The sequence below is a fragment of the Adiantum capillus-veneris genome, chromosome 1, assembly GCF_014529385.1.
Source record: "Adiantum capillus-veneris isolate H3 chromosome 1, ASM1452938v2, whole genome shotgun sequence".
Classification (NCBI taxonomy): Eukaryota; Viridiplantae; Streptophyta; class Polypodiopsida; order Polypodiales; family Pteridaceae; genus Adiantum; species Adiantum capillus-veneris.
The window spans coordinates 28,099,707-28,115,393 of record NC_140931.1 but is presented as its reverse complement, the minus strand read 5'-3'; positions in this window follow the sequence as shown (position 1 = coordinate 28,115,393).

Sequence of the window (15,687 nt, the reverse complement as noted above, 5' to 3'; positions counted from 1 at the left end):
GGTCTGGCTCTGTAGAGTAGAGCAGCCCTCGCGCCATTAGCATGGCAGAGTAAGTGAGGCACAGTTGTAGAGTAAAATTTAAGACAAGTTAATAGTTGCCAGCTAAAAGACCCTCAGCCATCATAACCCATTAGCGGTTCCATCCCACAGTGGATACAAACCTAGTGTAGCTAGGAAAAATATTAAGCCATAGTTTAAGTGGAAATATATAGAAAAGATGACATCAGTAATGGGTAGTATAGGTTTTTCAGGAAACAAACAAAAAGATAAGTACTAGTGTGTGTGTGTGTGTGTGTGTGTGTGTGTGTGTGTGTGTGTGTGTGTGTGTGTGTGTGTGTGTGTGTGTGTGTGTGTGTGTACCCGCCCTGTCTCAGGCGCCAAACACAATGGATCGATAGTATGCCCATTGTGAATGGGCCTACTACCTTATTAGAGAGATGAGAATATTGTGATTAAAGTGTAACCCTGGCCAGTTTTTCTGAGAGAGTGAAAATTTAGTTTTATCAATTATGTCACATCTTTTGAAACCATTAAGGCAATACTTGTGTATAAGTAACTTAATATCTTCCCAAGCAAGGAGGTAGTTGGAGGAGGAGTATATAATCAGGTAAAGCATGTTGATACAAGTGCTAAGAGTTGCTTTGTGAGGTCTCTTAATGTTCCTCTTTATAAATTTAATAGGTGGAAGGTTCAGAAGATCTCTTTTCCAAGAAAATCTTTGGTCATACTCTCCTACACAAGGTACATGAAGAGACATAGAAAAGTTACAATATGCTCAATGTTAATGTAGTAGGCCCATTGTGTATGGGCCTACTACCTTATGAAGCTGATGAGTATAAAACAGTCAAGTATGAACCTTACAAAAGAAGTACCACATCAAGAATTCCGAAGTGAAGTGAAGCAAATTTCAACATAACAATATCTAATACTGTCTTTAGAGAAGATAGTACTCCAGTAGGAGTTTTAAGGCTTTGTCATCTAGGAAAAATAATGTAGATGTCGTACTTTTTTTGTGGGTGCTATCCATACTTTTTGCCAATTTCTCAAGGTCTTGAATAATCCACAACAAAAGTAGTATTTTTAAAGGTAATATGTTCTTTAAATCAGAAGAATCAAATTAATTATACAGAGGTAAGTAACTTTGAATTAACCTGCAACCTTAAACTAGTAAAGTCAAAATACTAAAATCGTTGTGAGCAGAACCCGAGTCTATAGACAAGGAAACACCGCCTAACACATGTCAATCTAACAAGGAATTATAAATAATGGGTCAATTAAATCCCATAGACAAAGAGTAATCTAAATCTAGCAACTTGGTCAATCCAATTACCTAGAGGGTCTTGTGTTTAGAACGTGTGTGTTGTTGTATTAAATTTAATACTTATACACAAAGGAACATGACATTCAAAAGACAATTAGCTTTAAATAATTGGACAAAGATTTGTACAAAAAAGACTCAATCTTAGATTCATTTTTGTACAAATAAGAATGATGCATCATTCCAATGATCTTATACAAAAAAATATCGAGTTGTGAATGTCCACCAGGGAGGGGAAGCCCGGTTCTTTAGTGCCGGACAACAACTAAGCATCAATTTTAATCCATATCCTACTTAAAACTTTTTACTCTAAATCTATTATCCTTTTTAAAGTATTAAATAGTGCAAAGTATTTAGGAGACAAATAACACATCCAAAAGTAAGTAGATAGACCTAAAGAAGTGTATTTCTACATGTTTTAATTGTAATTAGAAGGCCACCACCTCTTTTGATCCAAGTGTCAAAAGTTCCCCTTAAGTTCAAAGTGTATTCATTGTGATCAGAAGGCCACCACTCCTTTTGATCCAAGTGTCAAAAAAGAACCCTTTAATCTTTTTTTATTTTAAAATGTGATGTATTCAAAATATGATGTAACTTTTTGATTTAGAAACCAAATAAGTTATGTAGCTTTCTTACATCATAAAAATACTTTTTATCTTATGTGGATTAGTTCATGCGATCACCCCCTTTTGATTCAAATGGCACAACCACTATCAATAAAATTAAGTCATTTTGTTTTGAGTAGTCATTCATTGTGGTCTTAGAATATCCAAATCAACTACTTCCTCTTAATACTAGTTATGTACTTGAACACTTAACTCTCCTAAGACACTAAAGTGTCATGTTTTCCTTCCAAGTTTTGGCAATTTATTTGTCAAGCTAAAAAGAAGTTTTTTATACCTTGCTTCTGCCATAGGTTGGTTATGAGGGAAAGAAAACACTAGATTTTTCTCCATGTCAAAATACAATCCGTATGGATAGAAATCTGTAAGTTTTAAGTCATAAATTTTAGTAAAAATTCAAGTTGTTTTGCTAAAAAAATCCTAAAATTCTTATATCTCTTTGTAGAGATGGCGTTTTTTATGTTTATAAAAGCCAAGTTTTAGCACTTAGTGCTACAAAACAATGGAATGCACTTTCAAGACAAGTTTCCAAGTCACACGCAAGTTATAGACATAATTTCATACTTAGCACGTGTTGAATAAGAGCATAATTTTGGTCTTCCAAAAGTCCTCTCATGGAATTGGGGCTATTCTAGTGCAATTTGACAACTACAAATGATTTTATGTGTTGAAACCCCGAAACTAAGTATTTTTTGTGGTCCCTAACTCAATTAAATCTCGTTGCTTGAACTCTATCTTGAATTTTTTATTGTGCAAAAACTCTTGAAAATCTTGAGTTCTCCATAATAACATTAAAACCAATATTTTGTGCACCCCAATTATGTATGTACCGCATACTTTGATACATGTAGTTGATCTACATACAAAGTTCAATATTATTTGAGGTTTTGAATGCTTATGTCTCAAGAATGAAAATATCAAAGTTCTCTCTAATGCAGTTTTGAATATTTAAAATAATCCAATAATTGTTGCATACCAAAGCCCTTTTACTTGCCACATTCATTCCTCAATGGAAAGGGTAAGCAATGTATCACTTTCTAAAACTTACAAATACATCAAAAACATATTTTTCTTTGTATACAACGATATGCTTGAAATGGCTATATCAAACACATAGAACTTTTCATTATTTTATATACTCCCAAGTCAATTTTTTTGCACATAAAACTTTCAATTATCTATAGAAAATTTGTGGAAAAGCCACCTATATTTTTTTACAAGGTTGCTTCATTTCTTCTTGAGCTTATAAAGTTGATTTCTTCAAACCATCAATCGCAGTCTTACGAGGGTCGACTTGATGAGTATAGTTCTTGATCATTGTAGATTCTAAAAGGCAAGGTTACATTTTTAAAAGACCCTCTAGCTAACATATTTAAGCATATCAAGAGGTTTTTCTTAAATAAACCATCTAATGCAAACAACATTTAATTTAAATTTGTAAAAAAAGGACACTTAAGTGTCTTGTTTTGGTACCAAAATAGTGTTAAAGCCATATGTTCCAATGTCCATACGTCAACACCAAACCAGCAAGTATTCACCAAAAGAATGGACTTTTAGCCAATCAGCTGAAAGAGTCTCAATATAACCATATAATTTATCATAAAACGTACTTTACCATATGCTTAGATTTCAATAGTCTAAAAATATAGATTTTTTATTTAGCCAATAATTCCAAAGCTGATTGAGAGGATGATCCATGTTAGTAGGTCAATCATCAAAAATATCCAAGCCAAGCATAACTCAAATCAGTGTTCATGTACTATCCAATCACTAGGTTTTTCAAAGGTCTACATTATGTCCAAATATACAACGAGGTAATATAGTATTATAACAAGTAATATTTTAGTAAAAAACATCATTTATGTCAGTTTTTAAGAAATCTCAATAGAATCAAGCAATAGGCATTTTCCCTAGCCTTGTATTACTCAAACCATCCATATCAAAAGCCTAATGGCGAAGTCTAGGTACAAAAAAAGACACCTACACTTGGTCAAATATTCCTAGTGTAAACACATCAACAAAAATAGTAAAGTAAAGTATAATCAAAATCATCAAATATAAACACAAAAAAGCCAGTAAAATTAGCCCATACTCAGAAAGGCTCCAAGATTGAGTGACCCATAGTAAAGTAAAGTAAAGTACCAGTAAAGTAAAGTATAATCAGAATCATCAAATATAAACACAAAAAAGCCAGTAAAATTACTCCATGCTCAGAAAGACTCCAAGATTGAGCGACCCATAGTATCAACTATACACAGTAAAATTCAACAAAATTATCTCATTCACATTAGATGAGAAAATTTTAGTATCAACAATGTAAGTGATCTCCAGTTTCATTTATGTAATCTATTACAGTAATACCTTTCCTTTTGGTAGAAACCCCAACAAAAAATAACAGTTCAAGACTAATATCAAATGAGCATAAGCTCATCTCATAATAACTAAAATGTAAATCAAAGAACTAGTCGAGATTCCTAGTAGCAAAGGTTCAAAATCAAGCAATGACATTAGAGCTTAAAGTTCCCAAGTCTATCTTAGATCTCAGCATCAGGACTCGCACCATCAGGCAACAAGAATTGCCCCTTTCTTTTTATTAAAAAATGTGGCTTAAGTAATTTACCACAGTAATTATCACATAGAGATAGATTCAAACACCAAAGTGACAACCCTTGTGCAAATTGTAACTTCTCTACAGTGTCACTCCACTCATTTCCAAGCTACCAGACCATCAAGGTTATCTTTTACCCATAAAAGATTATACTTGAATGTTTAACCAATACCAAGATATCATAGCTCACAACCAGTAATTAGCTTATGCAAAAACTCCTTTTGAAACAAAAACACATTTATTATGCAGCAAACTCTACATTGGGTTTTTGAAAATAATTGAAGCAAATCAATTGGTTAAAAAAACCGGAGAAGCAGTATTTTGTTTGACAATATCTATGGTGACAGTTATTCATCAGCGACGACAACGATGGCACCTAGACCGTCTCACTTATATCCAAATTTTTTTAAAACGATACTGCAAAGACACCACATATTGCAAGGCTAAGTGAGGGAGGCAGGCAACCCTCACTTAAATAGCTTGTGTAGTCTACTTGATATTCAAAAAGATATCATCCAAGCCAGTGACAAAAACCCTGCACAATCCAAGTAGGTAGGGACCAGAAGTAGGATGCCCAGAGATGATGTCCTAGTACGGGAGAGAGAGAGAGAGAGAGAGAGAGAGAGAGAGAGAGATTTTATTATTCTCCTTGAAGGTCAAATATGACCTATAGGATCAAAGTTACATGTGATGTAGTATGTGTATGGTTGATGAGTGACTCTCGATGCTCCAAAAGTGTGGTGATGAGAGTCGCAATGGAGATCCCATGATGTGGCTTGGAGAGGAAAGTGTGTAGGTCTAAATCATGGCTAAAAATGTGAGAGAAGCAAGTTCGGATGTGACCAAAAGCTGAACACTCTATTAGTGTGTGATACTCAGAATCTCAAACTTGCAGTGCGCATAATATGCACAGTCGATTTGACTCTTCTCCATTGCCCCAACGCCCTGTCTCGCATCAAAGGAAATGGGAGCTAAGCCAAATTGTTGCGATAGTGTGTATCTCCAACAAGGGGATAAGCTCAAGCATGTAAGTGTGAGTACGATTTCCTCTTTCAGCGCGTGAAGAACATGGTTCTGTAGTTGTGGGCAATTGGGTGGTGTAATGTATGAAGCATGACCCAACAAATTTCTCCCAAGCCGTAATACATTGGTGTTGTAGAAAATCTTCATTCACTTGGGAGTCAACTGAAGCATCGTGTAGCAAGTGTAATGCATCCCATCTCTAAAACCACTTCTTTATGTCTTGCATCCATCTTGTGCTCAAGATCTTGCTTTTATGCATCTTTTAAACTTTTTTTCTTGCTTCCCATGCAATTAGGAAGTCAATGTGAGGGGTTTTGACACATCGTTATCATGTACTCCACAACCCTTTCCATGCCCATGACCTCAATTGGAAGAGATCCCAACTCAAGAAGTAGGAGCATACATGGTGTTTGTGTCTTCTTGGAGAAAGTTTGTAAGAAAATGCTTTTGCACATTCTCAAACTCTTTCCAAGTAGACTTTGAGATGCTCCCGCCCCACACTTCAACTCCATAAAGAAGAACCGGTGTCACCAATGCATCAAAAAGGTACTTCTTGAGAACCCAACACTTGATGTTTTCCGCATTACACATGTTCTCAAATGCATAATATGCTCTCTTTATTGCTTCCAAATGACAGATATCACATTCATGCCACTTGTGATTGGAGGAAACCTCAAGGCCAAGATACTTATAGCTCTCAACAACTTCAAGTGTCTCATTGTTGTTTGCAATGCATGGCTTCTCCTTATGGTTGGTTTTCACAAGCATAACTTTTGTTTTGAATTCATTCACAATCAACCCACTATGCAAGAAAAAGTTCTCAAGAACAATCATAAGCTTTTGTGCATCTTCTAAAGTGTGTGCTAGAAGCACTACATCATCCGCATACAACAAAAGCATGATTACCACATTGCAAATAGTGATCTCTTCAATGGCTTCTTCTTACATAAATGTTGACCGCTTGGTCAACAACACAACATAACTCAAGTTTCGTACCAAAGTCTTATCTTTTGCGAGTTATGAAATGCTACGGATTATGGCTATAAAACGTCATTTGTAATGAGTAGTTATTCTAGTTTCATAATCCGGGGTGCAATGGCACTTCCAGATTGTAAATACAAAGCCATTTGACCCTTTCAACCCCATTTATGGTTAAACCTAAGGTAGCCTTAGTATATAAGGTACCTAGGTCATTTTGTAAAAGGAGACTTTTAATCATAATCAGAACTTTAGCGCTGCAGTCTACTGTGTGTGAGAGAGAAAAAGAGTGAGCGTGAGCTTTATCCTCTAGCTACGCCCGGCTCGCTCAACACATTGGAGATCCGACTGCACCATTGTTGTAGGCTCGAGGAGAGCTACGCGACAACGCCAAGCATTCCACGCGAGACGAAGCACACACGCCAACGCATCTACGAGCTATTTGTGGCCGTAAGTGTATCAAACGATGTTTGTTTTCTGCGTGCTAGTAGCCTATAGAATCATGGCGACATAAGCTACGCATAGGTACTCATAAATTTCAGTTTCGAGCACTTTCAAAATTCTGCTCTGTCATCCTACGCGTTTTTCACAGATGGATTTAGAGTGAGGGTTTTGAGTGTAGAAGCTTAGGGACAGGTGTATCCTATTGAGGGGATGGTGTTCCTTAAGTTTCGTACGAATCTAGCATGATTAGGTGAGCTACCTTCCGTATGTGTGTATGTGGCTAGGTGGTGTAGTTGAGAGCAATGAGGTTCTTGATTGTGGTTTATTTGGCCTTCCAGAGTGTTGTATGTGTAGGATGGTCTCAGCCTAACAAGCTAAAGAGATTTCCTCCGTGTGCCTATCGTGTCATCTGTGTCCTCGAGTGACATTAGGTTGATCTAGGTAGTGTTTGCATGCACTTCATGGGTGTGTGAGTCACTCCCGCAACATTGGCGCCGTTGCCGGGGACACAAGGACCTAAGTAGGTTTCCTACTAACACTCGTGTGATGGTTGTTTGATTTAGTTTCGGCTAAAGAAAGCGTTTTTCTTAAGTGGATCCGAAAGAGGATATTCCGTGATCAAGTGGATAGCCAAGAAGCGTGTGTCTTGATGAGGGTCTGCGACTAGATAGGTTTAGTTAGGATCTGTGGATTAGAGTAGTTGTTGGTGGTTGAGTGATTTGTGAGGTGATAAAAGCGTTTACTAGTTCGTGTGTGGCAGTGAAGCGTTTTTCTACTCATAGATGCAAAACCCCATATGATTTGTAGGAGTAGCTTTAGGTAAGTGATCCAATTCTGATCTAGAGCTATTCATCACTGAATTATTTGCTAAAGTGCTTGATTGCATTTGGAATCACGAAAAAGTGTGCTTTTGAGGGTAAAAATACATTAAACAAGCTTTTGTGGATATTTTTGTATGACTGACTGATGTTGTGCATATGAAAGAGCATTTGCAAGGGTTCTGTGAAGAAAACCTGCAATTCTGTAAACATAGACATCCTACGCGTAGGATGTCTCAAGGGGGTTCTGGAGACCAAATTTGAAAATTCTGACTGCACCAGTGGGTTCAAAGGGTAGGTTTTACCCTAGTAACATATTGACTTGGATGTTTTTCCCTATTTTTGTTGACCAAAAGCCAAAAGGTGGAGTCAGAAAACATAAACTTTCAAAAAAGGCTTAAATTGAGTGATTTTTGCATGTTTTTGCAATTGTGAAGCATACTTGCACTTGTTGAGAGCATAAGGAAGCATCAGGGACACTTCAGTCTGAAAAAATCAACAGTAGATATCCTACGCATACGATGTCTATAGAGTGATCTGGGAATTTTTTTGAAAATCTGAGGTTGCCAATGTGTTTAGAAGGTAGGTTTTACCCTATTTTCACCTGGAAAGTGGAAATTTGACCAAATTTTGACGGATCAAAGCCAAAAGATGAGAATTGCCAGACATCCTACCCAATTGTGTCCAAGGCCTGATTTTGAGACCAAACCATAGGATGACTCCATAGGCATGTTCTAAATGTTGTATTGAGTGCATGTGATAAATTTCATCTCATTTGGGTCAGTGAAAGTGAAGACTTTAGCATTTTTGACTGAAAAAGGCAAGAATAGCTAGTTTTGGGGTCTTTTGACATCCAAACTCAAATATAAGCATACCACTGGGTTGCTGAAGACTAGGGGGATCTTTGGTCTAAGTTTGGGTTCATTCTGGGGAAAAAGACATCCTACGCGTAGGATTTCTACTGCATGATTTTGAAACCAAAATTCTACTATGACCATACCATGCTGTCATATAGCCTTAGATAACCTCTAGGCAAATTTGGTCCAATTTGGAGTTGATTTGACTTAGGAATTCATCAGAACAGACATCATGCTTTTGGAGCAGATTCTTGATCATTTGACCAACCTATAGGTGTCAGAATCAAAAAGTAAAAATAGTTGTGAGTTTAGCGCATCAAGGGAAAGCTACAGTGCAAGTTTGAGCTGAAACAGAGCAAAAAGACATCCTACGCGTAGGATGTCTCCAAGGTCATAAAGTGGTCAAAATTCTACTGTAGCCATAAAGGGAGGTTCTAAGTGTCTCAAGGATTCCAGAACTTTTGTTCAAAAGTGAATTTGGACCTTGTTTGGCCTATTTACCAAGCAAAGACAAGAATTGTCAGACATCCTACTCTTGGAGTGCACTAGAAGCTCTTGCAGCCTAAATCTTGACCTATTGGCATCCAAAATTCAATTTTGAGCATACCATTGGGTTGCTGAGCACTAGGATAATCTTGGGATCAAGTTTGGACAAAATATGAGCAGTTAGACATCCTACGCGTAGGATGTCTCTATCTTGATTTAGGACTTCAAACCAACCTATGAGCACACCACTGTGATCAGCACATCAAGGAGAAGCTGAGGTGAAAATTTCAAGTCATTCTGAGCAAAAAGACATCCTACGCATAGGATGTCTCCAGGCCATTTTTAGGTCCAAATGAAATTCTGAGTATACCATTGTGTTGCTGGACTTAAGGGGAGTCTCTGGACCAAATTTTGTTAAATTATGAGCATATAGACATCCTACGCGTAGGATGTCTCCACGCCAGTTTTAGGGTCCAACTGTAATTTTGACCATACAGAAGTGTTCACAGTGTCATAGAGATCCCAAATCTTCTTTTAAAATTGAATTTGGACTCATTTTGACCAGTCTAAACTGCATTTCACTATTTTGGCCATAACTTTCACAAACGGTATCGCATCGGAAAAGTTTTTATATCAAAACGTAGCCTGGAAAAAAACGTCGTTTGAGGCCTCAAAATACATCCGCAAGTTAGGGGTGTCTGAAAGTGACAATTTGCGAGAATTGTGACGAAACGGTTGCGGTTTTGGACATAGTTTTGACTTTTCCCTAGCCAAAGAACTTGAACATAGTGGACTAAGTCTACTTGAACCAAGCAAAAGCTCTTAATCCCAGAAATCATGTTTACCCTAGATTCAAACGCAGCTTACACAAGCTTGGAGATCCCGATGATAGAGGAATATCCTCCCACAATGGATCTTCCAAACTTGCAATTGATAAAGATCTATCTTGTTGAGAGAGTTTGGATGATTGGTCATGAGAGTGAAGGACTATATAGATACATTGATGACAATGAGGTCAATCTTTATAGGTGCTCAGATCCATACCTAGAAGAGATAACGGATTACAAGAACTTATATGTCTACACATACGGAGTCGACTGTCAATAGAGATCTATAGTTGTCGACAAGTATGGACGAGAATACAGAGTTGTAGAAAGCACAAATCCATAGACTGTACTAGAAAGAGGTGGATATTTGGTCAATGAAGGACCACAAATGCCTCCACCAAACACGAGAATTCCTATAGGAATTCCAAGAAGAGAGCCACCAGGATTCCCTTCAAGAGCGATAACGAGAGAAGGATTGGGAGAGTCTCTGGTTAGACTTGTAGACAATCGACGAGTTAGACCATCCCAAGTCCAGAAATGGGTAAACAGAAAATACTCTGGAGATAAAGATCCAAGAGATCACGTAATGGCTTTTAGAAGAGTGATTAGAGCAGAGGAAGTTTCAAATTTTGCAACACAGTTTGCGGGATTTTGATTGACTCTAGAAGATGATGCAGCTACATGGTTCGACTCGGTGGAAAAATGGGATTTTGAGACCCTAGATGAGTTGTTTGAGGAGTTTATTGAATAATTCTCGCCAAAAGGCATTGCTCACAACACGGTCTCGCAAATCCATAGATTTAAATAGAAAGAGAATGAATCAGTACGCAAAGCATCATTACGGCTCAAGAGATATGTTAAGCTCTGTCCGAGAGCGGAATTACCTATGCAAGCACGATTGATGCTGATCTTTATCCAGGGAATGAGACATGCGAGCCTTCAGAAGGATCTGCATATGATAAGGAGGATGACGCTAAACGAGTTGATCAAAGAAGCTCTTTATCTAGTGGATAACTGTGAGGCATACAAAGAAAAGAACTTAAAGAGTGAAGGAGATGACACATCCTCTCAGCACAGTGTTTCACAGATAAGTATGTCCATTGCCAAGCCAACAACACCTATTGATCAAGAAAAGCTTATCGATGACTTGATCAAGAGGTTGATTCCTCTTGTAAGGTCTGATTCGGGAGAGCCGAAGTGGTGTGAAATTGAGAGAAAATGGACGAACCATACGGAGGAAGAGTGCTATTATAGCATGGAAAATGCTAGAGAGAGGTATGTACAACCTGTTCCAGAGGCACCTACTCCACCTAGATACATTACGGGGAATGCGCCAAGACCAGTAGGAGTTTTAAGGCCACAGCTTGTCTTAGGACAACAACCTCCGCTGCCAAGTGCTAGAATGCCGGTATACATGAGATACATGCCAATGATGGAAGCATCAAATAAACCAACGCCAATACTAGCTACAATGTGGTATAGCAACCAAAATGAGTACTACCCTTCAAAGCAACAAAATGTGAGAGAAACACATGGAGTGGTGAGGCCGGTACAACCTCCACCTCCTGGGTTTCAGTCGAAAGAAAGAAGGTATAAAATGGACGAAAGGACATTGCGATTCATTGCAAATAGCGGCTTATCTAGGTCAAAGCTTGCTTATAGCCCAGAGGAAATGCTAAAAGAATCTCCTCAACCAGAGACAGATTGTCACAAAAGTCATGACAACCACTTGGTCAAACAATGTCCTCATACGGAGATCACTGAAGTAAATGCCTATTTTCTTGAGTGTGGCATCACTCACTTGATCCCCGATTGCCCGAAAAAACCAAACCAAATCAAGAAAATCACGACAAATGTATTAGGGATTGTTCAGCTCCCTAGTAGCTCAGAAAATGAAAATGTTGTACCAGTTCAAGTAGTTACGAGAGCACAAGCTCAAAAGAAAGCTGATAAGAATCCAGAGACAAAGAACACAGAAAGTGACACGAGTCCAAAGACAGATGATGGACCAAAGACAGATGCACCTAGTCAGAAAACCAAGAGTAAACGAAATAGTTGGAAAGCTAGAAAGACTAGGATGAAAGCACGTAGGGAACGAGAGCAAAAATCCCTAGGAGAAGCTTACTGAAGCTGAGGAGAAGATAAAACAACATGAGGAAAAGGAGGCACCTTCTCTTACACAGATGGTTAAACCTCTAGAAGAACCATCCACGGATGAGAAACCGAGAAGTGCTAGTTCAGGAGGATCTGTGTTGGCAGAGAAGGTTAATGAGACATTAGATGCCCTCTTGAAATCCTATGATGTGAGGCTCAAAAACAACCAAACCCAAGAACACAGGTGGATGACATATCCCTATGCGGAACTAGAAAAGCAAAGGTTTGAAATGTGCCAGAAAATGATTCAAACAGCCCAAGCTTTACTAGAACCACCAGTTGCAAAACCTGAGGATGTGATCCATGTCATGCCTACACAAGTAATCCCACCAAACCAGGAACTAAAAGAGCCAGATTCTAGTCATGAGCACAGACCAAACCTCAAAGACCCAGCATTAGAACCAAGGATAGTACTGAATACCACGGATAACTCTTTCGAGGGATTTCACCAAGCTATACCTGAGGATTGTAAAGAGATAGATGGTCTTGAAGAATTGTGGAAACAAGTCAGAGAGGCCAATGAAGCCGATGACATAAGAAGACTAGTAGACAAGACTGGTGATGAATGAGGAGTGTTTCTACCACCAATAGAGGAATTTGAGACTGGATCTCAAATGAATCTAGACGTGCGATCGTATTGGGGCGACAAAGGATCTGTACAATCTATGGATAGTCAACCCCATTCGCTAAGAACACTACCGTCCTACATGGGAGAGTACGAGACCAAGTCAGATGTGGTTGCAGTCCCATCACAGAGACTGTCTCCCAACAAGGCCATCGATTCAAAGGGGCTAGTAGATATTCTATCTACCCCAGTCACCTGTACAATAATGTTAGCCGAGATGCTCAGAATAAGACCAAACATGTGGGCTAATGTGGGTAAATGTCTAGAGAAATTTGGTGTAAAAACCCCAATGACTCAAATCGAGGAAGGCATCAAAGAGCTTGAAATGCCTCAACTAAATACTAGGCCAGTGCCATTAAACAAGGTAGGCGAGTATTACGAGGGAGAAGAAGGAAACACCACCCTTCCTGTGGAATTCAATGGTGTAAAAACCATGGCAATCCTTGACAGTGGAGCTGGTGTGGCCATTGCAACCAAAGAGGTTTGGAAAAAATGGGGAAAACCTGCCTTGATATCCACACGAATGACCCTGCAGCTTGCAGACGGAGACAAGGAAAAGCCCCTAGGACTGGTGGAAAAAGTACTTGTTACTTCTTGTGGCATTGAATATGAACACACTTTTGTTGTTGTTGACTTTGGCAAGAAGAACAACTATGACATCATTCTGGGAAGACCATTCATACGACAATTGAAAATGGTCCAGGATTGGGGTTATGACCATATATACCCGAGACATATGGACACCATAACAAAGATAAACTTGAGGGACCATAGCTATAGGGATGTGACGAGAACACCGGTTGAGGAGTTTGATTCCGCCACAGTAGCAGGATCATAACTTCCAGCTTGGTTAGGTAAGCCTAAAGAACTGTGGATGTGTGGAGCTTCACAATGTGGTAGCTTGAAACGTGAGGAATGTATCCTAGAGCGGGTTATAGAGGATAGGGACTATATCCCAGAACCATTTCCTGAAGAAGAGTTAGAGCCTTTTGGATGGGAACACATCTTGGCTACTCTGGACGTGTGCGCCGTGGAGAATGCTCCCACAACAAAGTTTTGTGATGAAAATGGCTATGATGTCGTTCCTTATTTTTCAGTGAGTGTAATCCAGGAAAACACAGAGAACCAGACATCAACAAGCTCTCGACATAAGGAGCAAACAAAGAAATGTGGAGAATCAAAAGATGAAGAAGACAACGAGTTCTATGACTCTATAGAACACTTCGAGCTTCAAGAAGATCAACGACCCGGGAATCAATGTCATCGCTACACAAATAAAGTGCATCAAAAGTGGATTCCAAAGTCCCCGGTAAAGACACAGCCACCACAAGCATCCTCATACATGGCTCCTAATAAGGATGCAAAGACTCAACTAGGAGGAATACGACCAGAGCAACAAGCTAACAATGCTCTAATCAATGGGCTAGAAAAGTCCTCCAAGAAACTACCACCCATGAGCAAACAGACAGTAACTTTCCACTACCATCCAAAAAATCAAGGGAAAGTACAAGAAGTCAACCTTGCTGAGGATAGTAGCGATAGTGATGAATCTTACGACATCCCCTATCATCAACTCAGGCCATCACTATCACCAAACTCTTCAGCAACAACCATGACAGGTTAAAAGAACAGGACAACAAGTCAAAGCCAAAAAGCTCGACAAATCTGGATACCAAAAAGCAAGATCGGCCAAAAACAGATATGGATCAAGAAGACAAAGATCTCTAATGACAAATCACAAGATCCAACACCAAAACAAAAACAAGGAAAGCGTGCACGAAAGGGTAAGAATATCACAAAGTCGCAAGCTTTCACAACTCAGGTTTGGGCTCCAAAGAAGTTGATTCGAGCACAAAAAAGTCAGGAATTCATTTGGATTCCAAAACAACCACAGTATGAACTTTCAAAGCCTAAATCCCGTCCCCAACCAAGCGTACAAGGGTTGAAGCAAAGACCACTGTTGACTCACAAAACAAAAAGGTGGATCCCAAAGAAGTCTCTTCAAACACAAACGAAGCACGGGCAAGTATGGGTGTTCCCAAACGAGAGCCAGCAACAAAACAGCCAATAATCGCAAAGAAATGGGTCCCAAAGAAGAACAACAAAACTGTTGTCAGTGCATCTCCGCTTGAATTCTTACAATTCTTCCTACGATTATAGTACAGTTAGAAGAGAGCAAGTCGCTTCAATCAAGCAACGATACAGGAGCTTCAAAGACCATTACATTGCTTAGAATGGGAAGCCTCGCCAACAAATGCCAATAAGAAAATTGCTTATACCCACATCTTGCACAACATAAATCTTTTCCATGCATTGACTGTGTATGCATAATAGGGCTACATTACAAGGCCTGCATAGGCACAACTTTTAATTGCCCAAGCACAACACATACCCTTTGCGATACCCTGTCATAAAGGATGACTCCAAATAGGAAGGGGGAAGGCATTCTGAATGCGGACCTAACATTATGACTATTAGAGGGCAATGTTTTGTGAGAGGCATTGAATTTTTGTGTTTTATTGTGATAATTTTTTGACGAAATTTAGAGTATATGGCCTCATAGTAGTGTTACAGAGGAGTATGGGGACAAAATCCATATATGAGCCCCTAGGGACATGTGTATAGTGTACATAGCATTTAGATTTCTATTTGAATGATTTTTCTTTTATTGAGTTGTTTTAAGATTTTCTTTGTTTATTATTAAGAAAAAATAAAAAATCCATAATCCACATGAAGAAAAGACTGGCGAGAGGCTTGAGCACTACAAAGAGAAGAAGGTATAGGGAAACGATGAAACTTCACGAAGTATGTCTCAGCAGCCACTACAACAGCCGAAGAACTTGTCACAAAGCAGTGTCAACAGGCAACCGAAAAGTCATAAAAGTTAGAGTCGAGTAGCTAAGCCACAAAATGAGTGAGGTGTTAG